We start from the raw sequence: 17,550 nt of genomic DNA on the forward strand, positions 1-17,550 counted from the left end.
CTTCGGGGACTGGCAGCCGGCCTCTTCCGCCCCCTTCCCTTTCAGCATCCAGCCGGATTTCATCAAGGTTCTTGGAGTCTGGTTCGGGAAGGAAGGAGCAGCCCTCAAGTCCTGGGAGGAACGCTTGACCAAGATCACCCAACGGATCGGTCTGTGGAGCCTCAGACGCCTCACCTGTGAGGGCAAAGCACTGGTCCTGCGTAACGAGGTACTGCCCGTGCTGCAGTACACGGCCCAGGCCTGGCCCCCCCTTGCCACCGTGTGCAGGGCCATTACCAGGACGGTGTTTCGTTTTGTCTGGGGATCCAAGATGGACAGAGTAAAGCGGAGCATCATGTACAAGGATCCTCGCAAGGGTGGGAAGGGCGTACCCGATATCCCCACCCTCCTGCGATCCTCCTTCGTATGTGACTGCGTTCGCCGAACTCTGCGAGTCAAGAGAGGTTCCGCGGGTGGGTCCATGTCTCGCTTCTTCCTGCTCCCCCTTTGGAGACGGTTAGGCTGGGACAAGTGGGACAGCTCCTTCCCCTACAACTGGACGGCGCCATGGTTCTACGGAGACGTGGTTCGGTTTGTGAGGGAACACCAACTGGAGGGACTCAAGCCTGATTTGTGGAAGCCAAAGACTATCCACAAACTCATCAGAGCCAAGGACGAAATGGAGAACATTCCAGGACTTCATCACGACACACTGGAGACTGTTTGGACAAACGTGTCATCGGCTGGATTGACCAACGGGCACAAGGACTTGTCATGGATGGCGATACAGGGCGGACTGCCCGTCCGGTCATTCATGCACGCCCGGAACCTGTGCAAAACCCGGTACTGCCCAAGGTGCCCCTTCGTGGAGGAAACATCGCTGCACGCCTTTTGGGACTGCCGTTTCGCACAGCGCCTGTTGGTTGCCCTGGAGGATGACCTGAGGAACTCCGTCCCCAGAGAGAGCCTATCGTACCATTCCGTACTTTATGGACTCTTCCCTGGGACTCACACCGTTGGAGCCATCCAGGAGGCTTGGCGCCTTATGAACTGCTTTAAGGACGCTATTTGGGTCGCCAGGAACCGGCTCATCTTGAAGAGGGAGAGGATGTCTATCCAGGATTGCCGCAGGCTGATCCACAGCCTGCTCAGAGACTATTCCATCATGGACAGTCCGGACGACAGCGCCGAGGAGGAGGTTTAGACCTCTTCCATGCCCCCTCCCTCCTTTTCCCGTTATGTGCGTCTTTCAATAAAGCTTCGGGCCTGTGATTTCCCCACCCTATCCCCCTTTTCCCCTACCCCCATCCCCCAATCGCCGGTTCGTCGTTATTTATTGTCTAACTTTTTCTTTCAGCTTGAGTGTTATGGATAAGCATAGGAGTGTGATGTATAGTTTAGTGCGTCGTACTCTATGGCTATGTAAGAAGGATTGTATAGTTCTGTGTGTACGGGGCTGCGGCACTGTACACGGTTTGTTACCTTTTTGTGAGTAGTGCATGATAATAAAGATGCTGTTAAATCAAAAAAAATCTGTTCTTATCAGTTTAATATCTGATACGTCCCCTATCTGGGGACCATATATTAAATGGATTTTTAGAACAGGGAGATGGAAAAAGAGCTTGCTCTGTCCACTCCACGCATTGACCTGGTATTGCAGTACCTCCAGGAACGGTGCACCCCTTCTTAACCCAGTTTCCAAAAGCAGAACTCAATTCACCTGATTCATATTAGCCCGATTTAATGAATTGGAAGAAAGCATACGTCTTCATATGCACCTCAATTTGGCCCATTCACTTTTCACACTTCCTCCTTTTGTTTTTTATCTTTCACACTTTTGACTTTCTTTATTCATCCAAATAGCAAACTCATCACCACTCAACCTGACCAACTCGGCTATGTCCCCGTGCTGCAGTTCTCTGTCTTATCTAGATCATTTGCAATTGAATGGAATAGATCCCTTTTGGACAAAGTGGATTCACCTGCTGCTGCAGTGACCACAGGTGTGATAACATCTAGAATTGGCATCTGGTGCGATCTCTCCGCTTCCACTCCAAAGAAAGTTACCTGTTTATTCCTATCATGCATTGGTTTTTGGGGTTTTCTTTGAGTAATGATGATCTCTTTAGTAGTCTGTTGGCGCCCTCTCCTGGAGGAATAGTTTGCTTGCTCTTGGACATTCTAAAAGAGAGGTCATGATAGACATTGAGCTTCTGAGCTCAATTGGGGACAGTCATGGGTGATGAATGTTTGCAACCTACTGCGAAGCCTCATACCGCAATATAAGGAACGTCAAATACTAAGAAAGGGCGGCCTATGAAAGAATTACTACTTTCAATAAGTACACTTAAACGGCTAATTGGGAATAGAAAAACTGTAAAAAGCCCTCTGAGAAAGCCCCCCTCTAACCTTTGATAGTAAGCTTTTCTGTAGTCTGCCTGTTGATGTATTTTCCGTTTGAACTGTGCACAACATGAAGAGACGGAACACTGGCGGCTTGTCACAATGCCCCCCGATGACATCACAATAGCGCTGCTGCCTAGAAAACAAGCTGCGCAGAACAAGTTGTTCTTTGGGTGGGAGGGTGGGCTAGTGGAAGGAGGGGGCAATCTCTTTTTTTCCCGGGTGGTAGGGGGATGACAGGAGAAGGGAAGCGGGTGGTGAGAAAGGTACAGAGGGCAGGGTTTGGGGGCTGGGAAGGAAAGGGAAAAGATTAGGGTTTGGGGATGATGAAAGGGCTTTCTACGGGTAAGGATGGCAAAGGGTGGCAGTGACGGAAAGTCAGGCAACCTGTCCTGTCCGTCTTTTTGTATCGTGAATTGGAAAGACTGCAAGGGGGAGGGGAGTTGCTTGCGCCCTAAAGGAGGAGTTATTCAGATTCATTGCAGTGGGCGGCGGCTGCAAAACGCACCATTCTTCTTGTTTTGGCTCTGCAAAGCAGCCTTTTCAAGGGTTGGCTTGGGTGACAAAATGTCTTGTGTAGGCGTGGGTTTGTCTCCCTCTCGCTCTCTCTCCCTAAGATGTGTCCGGCATAGGCCAGGGTGCCACTCGAGGCCCAAACCAATTCTGGTTATCGCTTCTCGGCCTTTTGGCTAAGATCAAGTGTAGTATCTGTTCTTATCAGTTTAATATCTGATACGTCCCCTATCTGGGGACCATATATTAAATGGATTTTTAGAACAGGGAGATGGAAAAAGAGCTTGCTCTGTCCACTCCACGCATTGACCTGGTATTGCAGTACCTCCAGGAACGGTGCACCCCTTCTTAACCCAGTTTCCAAAAGCAGAACTCAATTCACCTGATTCATATTAGCCCGATTTAATGAATTGGAAGAAAGCATACGTCTTCATATGCACCTCAATTTGGCCCATTCACTTTTCACACTTCCTCCTTTTGTTTTTTATCTTTCACACTTTTGACTTTCTTTATTCATCCAAATAGCAAACTCATCACCACTCAACCTGACCAACTCGGCTATGTCCCCGTGCTGCAGTTCTCTGTCTTATCTAGATCATTTGCAATTGAATGGAATAGATCCCTTTTGGACAAAGTGGATTCACCTGCTGCTGCAGTGACCACAGGTGTGATAACATCTAGAATTGGCATCTGGTGCGATCTCTCCGCTTCCACTCCAAAGAAAGTTACCTGTTTATTCCTATCATGCATTGGTTTTTGGGGTTTTCTTTGAGTAATGATGATCTCTTTAGTAGTCTGTTGGCGCCCTCTCCTGGAGGAATAGTTTGCTTGCTCTTGGACATTCTAAAAGAGAGGTCATGATAGACATTGAGCTTCTGAGCTCAATTTGAGACAGTCATGGGTGATGAATGTTTGCAACCTACTGCGAAGCCTCATACCGCAATATAAGGAACGTCAAATACTAAGAAAGGGCGGCCTATGAAAGAATTACTACTTTCAATAAGTACACTTAAACGGCTAATTGGGAATAGAAAAACTGTAAAAAGCCCTCTGAGAAAGCCCCCCTCTAACCTTTGATAGTAAGCTTTTCTGTAGTCTGCCTGTTGATGTATTTTCCGTTTGAACTGTGCACAACATGAAGAGACGGAACACTGGCGGCTTGTCACAATGCCCCCCGATGACATCACAATAGCGCTGCTGCCTAGAAAACAAGCTGCGCAGAAGAAGTTGTTCTTTGGGTGGGAGGGTGGGCTAGTGGAAGGAGGGGGCAATCTCTTTTTTTCCCGGGTGGTAGGGGGATGACAGGAGAAGGGAAGCGGGTGGTGAGAAAGGTACAGAGGGCAGGGTTTGGGGGCTGGGAAGGAAAGGGAAAAGATTAGGGTTTGGGGATGATGAAAGGGCTTTCTACGGGTAAGGATGGCAAAGGGTGGCAGTGACGGAAAGTCAGGCAACCTGTCCTGTCCGTCTTTTTGTATCGTGAATTGGAAAGACTGCAAGGGGGAGGGGAGTTGCTTGCGCCCTAAAGGAGGAGTTATTCAGATTCATTGCAGTGGGCGGCGGCTGCAAAACGCACCATTCTTCTTGTTTTGGCTCTGCAAAGCAGCCTTTTCAAGGGTTGGCTTGGGTGACAAAATGTCTTGTGTAGGCGTGGGTTTGTCTCCCTCTCGCTCTCTCTCCCTAAGATGTGTCCGGCATAGGCCAGGGTGCCACTCGAGGCCCAAACCAATTCTGGTTATCGCTTCTCGGCCTTTTGGCTAAGATCAAGTGTAGTATCTGTTCTTATCAGTTTAATATCTGATACGTCCCCTATCTGGGGACCATATATTAAATGGATTTTTAGAACAGGGAGATGGAAAAAGAGCTTGCTCTGTCCACTCCACGCATTGACCTGGTATTGCAGTACCTCCAGGAACGGTGCACCCCTTCTTAACCCAGTTTCCAAAAGCAGAACTCAATTCACCTGATTCATATTAGCCCGATTTAATGAATTGGAAGAAAGCATACGTCTTCATATGCACCTCAATTTGGCCCATTCACTTTTCACACTTCCTCCTTTTGTTTTTTATCTTTCACACTTTTGACTTTCTTTATTCATCCAAATAGCAAACTCATCACCACTCAACCTGACCAACTCGGCTATGTCCCCGTGCTGCAGTTCTCTGTCTTATCTAGATCATTTGCAATTGAATGGAATAGATCCCTTTTGGACAAAGTGGATTCACCTGCTGCTGCAGTGACCACAGGTGTGATAACATCTAGAATTGGCATCTGGTGCGATCTCTCCGCTTCCACTCCAAAGAAAGTTACCTGTTTATTCCTATCATGCATTGGTTTTTGGGGTTTTCTTTGAGTAATGATGATCTCTTTAGTAGTCTGTTGGCGCCCTCTCCTGGAGGAATAGTTTGCTTGCTCTTGGACATTCTAAAAGAGAGGTCATGATAGACATTGAGCTTCTGAGCTCAATTGGGGACAGTCATGGGTGATGAATGTTTGCAACCTACTGCGAAGCCTCATACCGCAATATAAGGAACGTCAAATACTAAGAAAGGGCGGCCTATGAAAGAATTACTACTTTCAATAAGTACACTTAAACGGCTAATTGGGAATAGAAAAACTGTAAAAAGCCCTCTGAGAAAGCCCCCCTCTAACCTTTGATAGTAAGCTTTTCTGTAGTCTGCCTGTTGATGTATTTTCCGTTTGAACTGTGCACAACATGAAGAGACGGAACACTGGCGGCTTGTCACAATGCCCCCCGATGACATCACAATAGCGCTGCTGCCTAGAAAACAAGCTGCGCAGAAGAAGTTGTTCTTTGGGTGGGAGGGTGGGCTAGTGGAAGGAGGGGGCAATCTCTTTTTTTCCCGGGTGGTAGGGGGATGACAGGAGAAGGGAAGCGGGTGGTGAGAAAGGTACAGAGGGCAGGGTTTGGGGGCTGGGAAGGAAAGGGAAAAGATTAGGGTTTGGGGATGATGAAAGGGCTTTCTACGGGTAAGGATGGCAAAGGGTGGCAGTGACGGAAAGTCAGGCAACCTGTCCTGTCCGTCTTTTTGTATCGTGAATTGGAAAGACTGCAAGGGGGAGGGGAGTTGCTTGCGCCCTAAAGGAGGAGTTATTCAGATTCATTGCAGTGGGCGGCGGCTGCAAAACGCACCATTCTTCTTGTTTTGGCTCTGCAAAGCAGCCTTTTCAAGGGTTGGCTTGGGTGACAAAATGTCTTGTGTAGGCGTGGGTTTGTCTCCCTCTCGCTCTCTCTCCCTAAGATGTGTCCGGCATAGGCCAGGGTGCCACTCGAGGCCCAAACCAATTCTGGTTATCGCTTCTCGGCCTTTTGGCTAAGATCAAGTGTAGTATCTGTTCTTATCAGAACAAACTGAGCTAGCTACACTTGACGAGATACGATCAGGGAGACGAGCTCCGAAGCCCAGCCGAGACCGGAAGAGGGAGATCGGACGGAAGAAGAGCTTGGCAGAAAGAAGCAAGAAGACGAAGCCTCGGAGAAGACTTGGGGAGACCAGAGGAACTTCGAGGAGGAACACAGCGGGAGAAGACACCCGGAGAAGAATCCAAGATCCAGCTCCGGGAACTCAAGCAGGAACCAGCCATGGCAAGCAAGCCAGAGAAGGCAGCCAAGAAGGCTCAGGACCCAGGGACCTCCAGGAAGGCTCATCCAGAGGCTTCTTCGGCCCAAGAGGCCCCTACCTCCGACGCCAGCCAGCCGGAGGGAGCCCGGACGCTGCCTGAAAAGGCTCCAACCCTGGAGCCTTGGATGCGGCAGACGGTCGCCCTGAAGCTAAAGGCGGTGGATGGTAGGTTGCCGGACATGTCCAGCGACGTGTTCTGCAAGAAGATGATTCTGGATCAGGGCTTCTCCAGGGCGGAAACCCTGAGTGTCCAGACCTTCATGACTGGCATTTTTCTGGTAACCTTTGCCACGGTGAATGCCTGCAGGAGATACTGGGAGGTGATGAACGCAGCGATGCCGGACTCCCCTTTTCATTCTTTTTTAGGATCCTGTCCTATACAGAGGGATGAAAAGAGGATCACGGTCTCCATGCGGAACCCGCACACCCCAGGAAGAGACATCTCCACGTTCCTGGGACGTCTCTGCACAGTGGTGAGGGAGCCATCCCACATCCTTAACGGCAACGGATTCTGGACGGGTAAGTGGTCAGTAACCGTTCGACTCTACAGGGAACCAGCATCCGAGGATGGTCTCCAGCACCTGCCCCCGACATTCTCTCTGGGAAACTCCTTTGGTCTCATCTACTACCCGGACATGCCACACAACTGCAGGAAATGTGGCGGGAAAGGGCATTCGATGAAGACCTGCAAGGAGGACGCCTGCAGGGTTTGCCGGGTGACGGGACACAGCTCCAAGGACTGCCCAAAGAAGAAGACTTGCAACCTATGTGGACAGGTGGACCACCTTTACAAGGACTGCCCACAGCGGGAGAAATCCTGGGCAAGGGTTGCCGAGGCGACCCAGTATCGGGTAGTCACAGCTTCGTCGACCAAGGCAGCTACGACCAAGGCCACAGAGGCCAAGGACAAGGCGGCCAAGAACCCGGCGACCGTGGCTCCAGCCGATGCCCCAGCAGCCACGGAGTCCAGGAAAAAGAAGGGTAAGAAAACTGTTGCCCCCTCCCTGGTCCCCCCCCCTGTCACCCCTGTCCAAACCCCTCCCCCCCCGGCCAACCCTACTGAGGATTCCACTACCTCCACCTCATTCCCCTACTCCTCAGTTGGTCTCCTCACCCCCCCCCCAAAGCCCACTCTCCCTCCCCAGACCATGAGAGCAGAGGGCCTCAGCACTCTTGCACTTTTCACCGAGGAGGATTTTCCAGCTCTTGTCTCCTCAGGTACAGGCCAAAGGAAAAGGAAGGTGGAAGATAGTCCTGTCGCAGAACCTTCCAAGCTGTTCATTGTGGACCTCAATCCACCCCAGGAAGAGGAGGATGGCCTCCTCCCAGAACCGGACGTGTTGGAGCAGATGGTGGAGTCCCTTGTGGCCGAAGAAGAAATGGAGGAGTCGGAAGCCACTGAGGCACCATCCCTGCTCGATCAGCTAGAAGAAGAGGGTCTGCTGGAGATACCCTTACCAGCAGGTGCCAAAGAGGAAGAACCGCCCGACCGGAGTGGTAACTAAGGCACACCGCCTGCTCTAACTTTCTCTTTCCTCCAATGACTGCTAACATTAACATCTTTTCCATTAATGTTAGGAGCATCAGAGACAAGTTCCGACGTCAGACAATTTTTGCGTTCCTTAACACTCAGTCTAGTGATGTATTTTTCCTGCAGGAATGCTCCCTTCCCTCCTCTAGGTCCTTCAACCATCTGGCCAGGGAGTGGACCCATGGCCCATCCTACTGGTCTGGCGGGGGCGACTGTAGGTCCGCGGGGGTCGCCGTGCTGATCAGGGGAAGCGCCTTCACATTGGACTCTGTTCAGGAAATCGTCTGCGGCAGGTTACTGCTCGTGGATGGCACCTGGGCGGGAGAACCTGTCAGGTTCATCAATGTGTATGCTTCTCCTGTGAAGAGCGATCGACTGGAGCTCCTCCAAGCCCTGCGCCCTCAGCTCGCTACCGCCAGGACGGTAGTGATGGCCGGGGATTTCAACTGCCCGATTGAGGAGGATGGACGCAGTTCTGGAACGGCTGCCAAGTTGGACGTCACATCCAAACTGCTCATTGAGATGGTGACCGAAGCCTCTCTTGTGGACGTTGTTGGCTCCATCGGACACGGATCTGTGAACTATTCATGGTGCCGATCCGATGGCTCGCTGCGTTCCAGGATTGACTTTGTGTTTACCTCTCGGGCGGTTGGGCGGAGTGGGCACTCGATGGTCCCCTGCTTCTTCTCTGACCACAGAGCCATTCACTTTCAAGGTGTGCTGGGCCATGGCTTCCCCATTGGCCCGGGCTCCTGGAAGCTGAACTGCTCTCTGCTGGAAAAGGGTGAGATTCTGGAGGAGCTTAGAGCTGCCTACTCCACGTGGCGGGCCTACAAGGCGGGCTTCCAGTCTGTTTCTGACTGGTGGGAATACGTTAAACTCGAGTTCCGTTTCTTCTTTCAGGCAAAGAGTCAACAACAGGCGTGTCTGAAGAGGAGGGACTTCAGGAGACTCCAGCGTGAGCTGCGTTCCCTGCAGGACCTTCTTCGATGCGGCTGGGACGTGAGAGAGGAGCTGGAGGAGACTAAGAGGAGCCTGAAAAGGCACTTCGAGGAGGAGTCCGAGCGAATTGTCTTCCGTTCCAAAGTGGAGAACCTGGAGAAGGGTGAGAAATGTAACTCGTTCTTTTTCAGGAAACTCCACGCCGGTCACACGCCCATGAATGAACTACGAGACGAGAGTGGAAGCATGCGACGCGGGAAAGAGAATGTGATGAAGGTCGTCAGCGACTTCTACAGCGAACTCTACGCCCGCAAGACTACTGACCCCGAGGCCGCCGATAAGTTCCTGTCAGGTATCACTAACCATCTTGACCCTGCAGACGCGGCGGCCATGGACGTTCCTCTGACGGTGGACGAGCTGCTCTCGGCCGCCAAATCCTTTAGTTCTGGCAGGACACCGGGCAGTGACGGCCTCCCAGCAGAGCTCTATGTAGCGCTGGGAGACCTAATCTGTCCGGACCTGTTAGGGCTGTATGAGGAGATGGTGGTGGAGGGCAGAATGCCTCCATCTCTGAGGGAAGGAATGGTCACGATCCTGTACAAGCGTAAAGGAGAGAGGTGCGACCTGAAGAATTGGCGTCCCATCACCCTTCTGAATGTCGACTACAAGATCCTGGCCAAGACGATGGCAACGAGACTGAAGACGGTTATCGGACGGATCATCCACCCGGATCAGACCTGCGGCATCCCCGGACGTCGCATCGCAGACAGCCTGGCTCTCATGCGGGACACGGTCGAGTACATCAAAGCCCGCCGGGTGCACGCAGCCCTGATCTCGTTGGATCAGGAAAAGGCCTTCGACCGTGTTTCCCATGAGTTCCTGGGCAAAGCTCTGCACAGGTTAGGTTTGGGTAACATGTTTTGTTTGTATGTACAACTAATGTATTTTGATATTCACAGCTCGGTGTTGGTAAACGGCTGGAAGACTGACCCCTTCCCGGTCCTCTCAGGGGTCAGACAAGGCTGTCCTCTGTCACCTCTTCTTTTTGTTTGTGTTATAGAACTCTTTGCAGAGGCTATCCGGCGGAATGGAGAGATCAGAGGGATCACCGCACCAGGAACAGAACGCTTCGAGGTCAAGTGCTCGCTCTACATGGACGACGTGACCGTCTTCTGCGCGGACCGGCGCTCAGTCGACACCCTCGTCCAGACCTGTGAGACCTTCGGACGGGCTTCGGGAGCCAAAGTCAACTGCGGGAAGTCGGAAGCCATGCTCTTCGGGGACTGGCAGCCGGCCTCTTCCGCCCCCTTCCCTTTCAGCATCCAGCCGGATTTCATCAAGGTTCTTGGAGTCTGGTTCGGGAAGGAAGGAGCAGCCCTCAAGTCCTGGGAGGAACGCTTGACCAAGATCACCCAACGGATCGGTCTGTGGAGCCTCAGACGCCTCACCTGTGAGGGCAAAGCACTGGTCCTGCGTAACGAGGTACTGCCCGTGCTGCAGTACACGGCCCAGGCCTGGCCCCCCCTTGCCACCGTGTGCAGGGCCATTACCAGGACGGTGTTTCGTTTTGTCTGGGGATCCAAGATGGACAGAGTAAAGCGGAGCATCATGTACAAGGATCCTCGCAAGGGTGGGAAGGGCGTACCCGATATCCCCACCCTCCTGCGATCCTCCTTCGTATGTGACTGCGTTCGCCGAACTCTGCGAGTCAAGAGAGGTTCCGCGGGTGGGTCCATGTCTCGCTTCTTCCTGCTCCCCCTTTGGAGACGGTTAGGCTGGGACAAGTGGGACAGCTCCTTCCCCTACAACTGGACGGCGCCATGGTTCTACGGAGACGTGGTTCGGTTTGTGAGGGAACACCAACTGGAGGGACTCAAGCCTGATTTGTGGAAGCCAAAGACTATCCACAAACTCATCAGAGCCAAGGACGAAATGGAGAACATTCCAGGACTTCATCACGACACACTGGAGACTGTTTGGACAAACGTGTCATCGGCTGGATTGACCAACGGGCACAAGGACTTGTCATGGATGGCGATACAGGGCGGACTGCCCGTCCGGTCATTCATGCATGCCCGGAACCTGTGCAAAACCCGGTACTGCCCAAGGTGCCCCTTCGTGGAGGAAACATCGCTGCATGCCTTTTGGGACTGCCGTTTCGCACAGCGCCTGTTGGTTGCCCTGGAGGATGACCTGAGGAACTCCGTCCCCAGAGGGAGCCTATCGTACCATTCCGTACTTTATGGACTCTTCCCTGGGACTCACACCGTTGGAGCCATCCAGGAGGCTTGGCGCCTTATGAACTGCTTTAAGGACGCTATTTGGGTCGCCAGGAACCGGCTCATCTTGAAGAGGGAGAGGATGTCTATCCAGGATTGCCGCAGGCTGATCCACAGCCTGCTCAGAGACTATTCCATCATGGACAGTCCGGACGACAGCGCCGAGGAGGAGGTTTAGACCTCTTCCATGCCCCCTCCCTCCTTTTCCCGTTATGTGCGTCTTTCAATAAAGCTTCGGGCCTGTGATTTCCCCACCCTATCCCCCTTTTCCCCTACCCCCATCCCCCAATCGCCGGTTCGTCGTTATTTATTGTCTAACTTTTTCTTTCAGCTTGAGTGTTATGGATAAGCATAGGAGCGTGATGTATAGTTTAGTGCGTCGTACTCTATGGCTATGTAAGAAGGATTGTATATTTCTGTGTGTACGGGGCTGCGGCACTGTACACGGTTTGTTACCTATTTGTGAGTAGTGCAGGATAATAAAGATGCTGTTAAATCAAAAAAATCTGTTCTTATCAGTTTAATATCTGATACGTCCCCTATCTGGGGACCATATATTAAATGGATTTTTAGAACAGGGAGATGGAAAAAGAGCTTGCTCTGTCCACTCCACGCATTGACCTGGTATTGCAGTACCTCCAGGAACGGTGCACCCCTTCTTAACCCAGTTTCCAAAAGCAGAACTCAATTCACCTGATTCATATTAGCCCGATTTAATGAATTGGAAGAAAGCATACGTCTTCATATGCACCTCAATTTGGCCCATTCACTTTTCACACTTCCTCCTTTTGTTTTTTATCTTTCACACTTTTGACTTTCTTTATTCATCCAAATAGCAAACTCATCACCACTCAACCTGACCAACTCGGCTATGTCCCCGTGCTGCAGTTCTCTGTCTTATCTAGATCATTTGCAATTGAATGGAATAGATCCCTTTTGGACAAAGTGGATTCACCTGCTGCTGCAGTGACCACAGGTGTGATAACATCTAGAATTGGCATCTGGTGCGATCTCTCCGCTTCCACTCCAAAGAAAGTTACCTGTTTATTCCTATCATGCATTGGTTTTTGGGGTTTTCTTTGAGTAATGATGATCTCTTTAGTAGTCTGTTGGCGCCCTCTCCTGGAGGAATAGTTTGCTTGCTCTTGGACATTCTAAAAGAGAGGTCATGATAGACATTGAGCTTCTGAGCTCAATTGGGGACAGTCATGGGTGATGAATGTTTGCAACCTACTGCGAAGCCTCATACCGCAATATAAGGAACGTCAAATACTAAGAAAGGGCGGCCTATGAAAGAATTACTACTTTCAATAAGTACACTTAAACGGCTAATTGGGAATAGAAAAACTGTAAAAAGCCCTCTGAGAAAGCCCCCCTCTAACCTTTGATAGTAAGCTTTTCTGTAGTCTGCCTGTTGATGTATTTTCCGTTTGAACTGTGCACAACATGAAGAGACGGAACACTGGCGGCTTGTCACAATGCCCCCCGATGACATCAATAGCGCTGCTGCCTAGAAAACAAGCTGCGCAGAAGAAGTTGTTCTTTGGGTGGGAGGGTGGGCTAGTGGAAGGAGGGGGCAATCTCTTTTTTTCCCGGGTGGTAGGGGGATGACAGGAGAAGGGAAGCGGGTGGTGAGAAAGGTACAGAGGGCAGGGTTTGGGGGCTGGGAAGGAAAGGGAAAAGATTAGGGTTTGGGGATGATGAAAGGGCTTTCTACGGGTAAGGATGGCAAAGGGTGGCAGTGACGGAAAGTCAGGCAACCTGTCCTGTCCGTCTTTTTGTATCGTGAATTGGAAAGACTGCAAGGGGGAGGGGAGTTGCTTGCGCCCTAAAGGAGGAGTTATTCAGATTCATTGCAGTGGGGGGCGGCGGCTGCAAAACGCACCATTCTTCTTGTTTTGGCTCTGCAAAGCAGCCTTTTCAAGGGTTGGCTTGGGTGACAAAATGTCTTGTGTAGGCGTGGGTTTGTCTCCCTCTCGCTCTCTCTCCCTAAGATGTGTCCGGCATAGGCCAGGGTGCCACTCGAGGCCCAAACCAATTCTGGTTATCGCTTCTCGGCCTTTTGGCTAAGATCAAGTGTAGTATCTGTTCTTATCAGTTTAATATCTGATACGTCCCCTATCTGGGGACCATATATTAAATGGATTTTTAGAACAGGGAGATGGAAAAAGAGCTTGCTCTGTCCACTCCACGCATTGACCTGGTATTGCAGTACCTCCAGGAACGGTGCACCCCTTCTTAACCCAGTTTCCAAAAGCAGAACTCAATTCACCTGATTCATATTAGCCCGATTTAATGAATTGGAAGAAAGCATACGTCTTCATATGCACCTCAATTTGGCCCATTCACTTTTCACACTTCCTCCTTTTGTTTTTTATCTTTCACACTTTTGACTTTCTTTATTCATCCAAATAGCAAACTCATCACCACTCAACCTGACCAACTCGGCTATGTCCCCGTGCTGCAGTTCTCTGTCTTATCTAGATCATTTGCAATTGAATGGAATAGATCCCTTTTGGACAAAGTGGATTCACCTGCTGCTGCAGTGACCACAGGTGTGATAACATCTAGAATTGGCATCTGGTGCGATCTCTCCGCTTCCACTCCAAAGAAAGTTACCTGTTTATTCCTATCATGCATTGGTTTTTGGGGTTTTCTTTGAGTAATGATGATCTCTTTAGTAGTCTGTTGGCGCCCTCTCCTGGAGGAATAGTTTGCTTGCTCTTGGACATTCTAAAAGAGAGGTCATGATAGACATTGAGCTTCTGAGCTCAATTGGGGACAGTCATGGGTGATGAATGTTTGCAACCTACTGCGAAGCCTCATACCGCAATATAAGGAACGTCAAATACTAAGAAAGGGCGGCCTATGAAAGAATTACTACTTTCAATAAGTACACTTAAACGGCTAATTGGGAATAGAAAAACTGTAAAAAGCCCTCTGAGAAAGCCCCCCTCTAACCTTTGATAGTAAGCTTTTCTGTAGTCTGCCTGTTGATGTATTTTCCGTTTGAACTGTGCACAACATGAAGAGACGGAACACTGGCGGCTTGTCACAATGCCCCCCGATGACATCACAATAGCGCTGCTGCCTAGAAAACAAGCTGCGCAGAAGAAGTTGTTCTTTGGGTGGGAGGGTGGGCTAGTGGAAGGAGGGGGCAATCTCTTTTTTTCCCGGGTGGTAGGGGGATGACAGGAGAAGGGAAGCGGGTGGTGAGAAAGGTACAGAGGGCAGGGTTTGGGGGCTGGGAAGGAAAGGGAAAAGATTAGGGTTTGGGGATGATGAAAGGGCTTTCTACGGGTAAGGATGGCAAAGGGTGGCAGTGACGGAAAGTCAGGCAACCTGTCCTGTCCGTCTTTTTGTATCGTGAATTGGAAAGACTGCAAGGGGGAGGGGAGTTGCTTGCGCCCTAAAGGAGGAGTTATTCAGATTCATTGCAGTGGGGGGCGGCGGCTGCAAAACGCACCATTCTTCTTGTTTTGGCTCTGCAAAGCAGCCTTTTCAAGGGTTGGCTTGGGTGACAAAATGTCTTGTGTAGGCGTGGGTTTGTCTCCCTCTCGCTCTCTCTCCCTAAGATGTGTCCGGCATAGGCCAGGGTGCCACTCGAGGCCCAAACCAATTCTGGTTATCGCTTCTCGGCCTTTTGGCTAAGATCAAGTGTAGTATCTGTTCTTATCAGTTTAATATCTGATACGTCCCCTATCTGGGGACCATATATTAAATGGATTTTTAGAACAGGGAGATGGAAAAAGAGCTTGCTCTGTCCACTCCACGCATTGACCTGGTATTGCAGTACCTCCAGGAACGGTGCACCCCTTCTTAACCCAGTTTCCAAAAGCAGAACTCAATTCACCTGATTCATATTAGCCCGATTTAATGAATTGGAAGAAAGCATACGTCTTCATATGCACCTCAATTTGGCCCATTCACTTTTCACACTTCCTCCTTTTGTTTTTTATCTTTCACACTTTTGACTTTCTTTATTCATCCAAATAGCAAACTCATCACCACTCAACCTGACCAACTCGGCTATGTCCCCGTGCTGCAGTTCTCTGTCTTATCTAGATCATTTGCAATTGAATGGAATAGATCCCTTTTGGACAAAGTGGATTCACCTGCTGCTGCAGTGACCACAGGTGTGATAACATCTAGAATTGGCATCTGGTGCGATCTCTCCGCTTCCACTCCAAAGAAAGTTACCTGTTTATTCCTATCATGCATTGGTTTTTGGGGTTTTCTTTGAGTAATGATGATCTCTTTAGTAGTCTGTTGGCGCCCTCTCCTGGAGGAATAGTTTGCTTGCTCTTGGACATTCTAAAAGAGAGGTCATGATAGACATTGAGCTTCTGAGCTCAATTGGGGACAGTCATGGGTGATGAATGTTTGCAACCTACTGCGAAGCCTCATACCGCAATATAAGGAACGTCAAATACTAAGAAAGGGCGGCCTATGAAAGAATTACTACTTTCAATAAGTACACTTAAACGGCTAATTGGGAATAGAAAAACTGTAAAAAGCCCTCTGAGAAAGCCCCCCTCTAACCTTTGATAGTAAGCTTTTCTGTAGTCTGCCTGTTGATGTATTTTCCGTTTGAACTGTGCACAACATGAAGAGACGGAACACTGGCGGCTTGTCACAATGCCCCCCGATGACATCACAATAGCGCTGCTGCCTAGAAAACAAGCTGCGCAGAAGAAGTTGTTCTTTGGGTGGGAGGGTGGGCTAGTGGAAGGAGGGGGCAATCTCTTTTTTTCCCGGGTGGTAGGGGGATGACAGGAGAAGGGAAGCGGGTGGTGAGAAAGGTACAGAGGGCAGGGTTTGGGGGCTGGGAAGGAAAGGGAAAAGATTAGGGTTTGGGGATGATGAAAGGGCTTTCTACGGGTAAGGATGGCAAAGGGTGGCAGTGACGGAAAGTCAGGCAACCTGTCCTGTCCGTCTTTTTGTATCGTGAATTGGAAAGACTGCAAGGGGGAGGGGAGTTGCTTGCGCCCTAAAGGAGGAGTTATTCAGATTCATTGCAGTGGGCGGCGGCTGCAAAACGCACCATTCTTCTTGTTTTGGCTCTGCAAAGCAGCCTTTTCAAGGGTTGGCTTGGGTGACAAAATGTCTTGTGTAGGCGTGGGTTTGTCTCCCTCTCGCTCTCTCTCCCTAAGATGTGTCCGGCATAGGCCAGGGTGCCACTCGAGGCCCAAACCAATTCTGGTTATCGCTTCTCGGCCTTTTGGCTAAGATCAAGTGTAGTATCTGTTCTTATCAGTTTAATATCTGATACGTCCCCTATCTGGGGACCATATATTAAATGGATTTTTAGAACAGGGAGATGGAAAAAGAGCTTGCTCTGTCCACTCCACGCATTGACCTGGTATTGCAGTACCTCCAGGAACGGTGCACCCCTTCTTAACCCAGTTTCCAAAAGCAGAACTCAATTCACCTGATTCATATTAGCCCGATTTAATGAATTGGAAGAAAGCATACGTCTTCATATGCACCTCAATTTGGCCCATTCACTTTTCACACTTCCTCCTTTTGTTTTTTATCTTTCACACTTTTGACTTTCTTTATTCATCCAAATAGCAAACTCATCACCACTCAACCTGACCAACTCGGCTATGTCCCCGTGCTGCAGTTCTCTGTCTTATCTAGATCATTTGCAATTGAATGGAATAGATCCCTTTTGGACAAAGTGGATTCACCTGCTGCTGCAGTGACCACAGGTGTGATAACATCTAGAATTGGCATCTGGTGCGATCTCTCCGCTTCCACTCCAAAGAAAGTTACCTGTTTATTCCTATCATGCATTGGTTTTTGGGGTTTTCTTTGAGTAATGATGATCTCTTTAGTAGTCTGTTGGCGCCCTCTCCTGGAGGAATAGTTTGCTTGCTCTTGGACATTCTAAAAGAGAGGTCATGATAGACATTGAGCTTCTGAGCTCAATTGGGGACAGTCATGGGTGATGAATGTTTGCAACCTACTGCGAAGCCTCATACCGCAATATAAGGAACGTCAAATACTAAGAAAGGGCGGCCTATGAAAGAATTACTACTTTCAATAAGTACACTTAAACGGCTAATTGGGAATAGAAAAACTGTAAAAAGCCCTCTGAGAAAGCCCCCCTCTAACCTTTGATAGTAAGCTTTTCTGTAGTCTGCCTGTTGATGTATTTTCCGTTTGAACTGTGCACAACATGAAGAGACGGAACACTGGCGGCTTGTCACAATGCCCCCCGATGACATCACAATAGCGCTGCTGCCTAGAAAACAAG

General features: G+C 49.9%; 5 non-coding genes and 3 pseudogenes across 5 annotated transcripts; all 8 read left to right on the forward strand.

The window, feature by feature from the left end:
* Window positions 1–1,457: 1,457 nt before the first annotated feature.
* On the forward strand, window positions 1,458–1,664 carry LOC142268301 (U2 spliceosomal RNA; annotated as a pseudogene).
* Window positions 1,665–3,051: 1,387 nt separating this feature from the next.
* LOC142268330 (U2 spliceosomal RNA) lies at window positions 3,052–3,242 on the forward strand. The gene has a single exon (XR_012734061.1). It is a non-coding gene; the product is annotated as a U2 spliceosomal RNA (small nuclear RNA).
* Window positions 3,243–4,629: 1,387 nt separating this feature from the next.
* LOC142268331 (U2 spliceosomal RNA) lies at window positions 4,630–4,820 on the forward strand. Its single transcript, XR_012734062.1, has one exon. It is a non-coding gene; the product is annotated as a U2 spliceosomal RNA (small nuclear RNA).
* A 1,387-nt stretch (window positions 4,821–6,207) lies between these two features.
* Window positions 6,208–6,297, forward strand: LOC142268314 (U2 spliceosomal RNA; annotated as a pseudogene).
* Window positions 6,298–11,740: 5,443 nt separating this feature from the next.
* LOC142268307 (U2 spliceosomal RNA) lies at window positions 11,741–11,946 on the forward strand (annotated as a pseudogene).
* A 1,388-nt stretch (window positions 11,947–13,334) lies between these two features.
* LOC142268332 (U2 spliceosomal RNA) lies at window positions 13,335–13,525 on the forward strand. Its single transcript, XR_012734063.1, has one exon. It is a non-coding gene; the product is annotated as a U2 spliceosomal RNA (small nuclear RNA).
* A 1,390-nt stretch (window positions 13,526–14,915) lies between these two features.
* On the forward strand, window positions 14,916–15,106 carry LOC142268334 (U2 spliceosomal RNA). The gene has a single exon (XR_012734064.1). It is a non-coding gene; the product is annotated as a U2 spliceosomal RNA (small nuclear RNA).
* Window positions 15,107–16,493: 1,387 nt separating this feature from the next.
* LOC142268335 (U2 spliceosomal RNA) lies at window positions 16,494–16,684 on the forward strand. The gene has a single exon (XR_012734065.1). It is a non-coding gene; the product is annotated as a U2 spliceosomal RNA (small nuclear RNA).
* The last annotated feature ends 866 nt before the right edge of the window (window positions 16,685–17,550 follow it).

This window comes from Anomaloglossus baeobatrachus, unplaced genomic scaffold (assembly GCF_048569485.1).
Source record: "Anomaloglossus baeobatrachus isolate aAnoBae1 unplaced genomic scaffold, aAnoBae1.hap1 Scaffold_2998, whole genome shotgun sequence".
Taxonomy (NCBI): Eukaryota; Metazoa; Chordata; class Amphibia; order Anura; family Aromobatidae; genus Anomaloglossus; species Anomaloglossus baeobatrachus.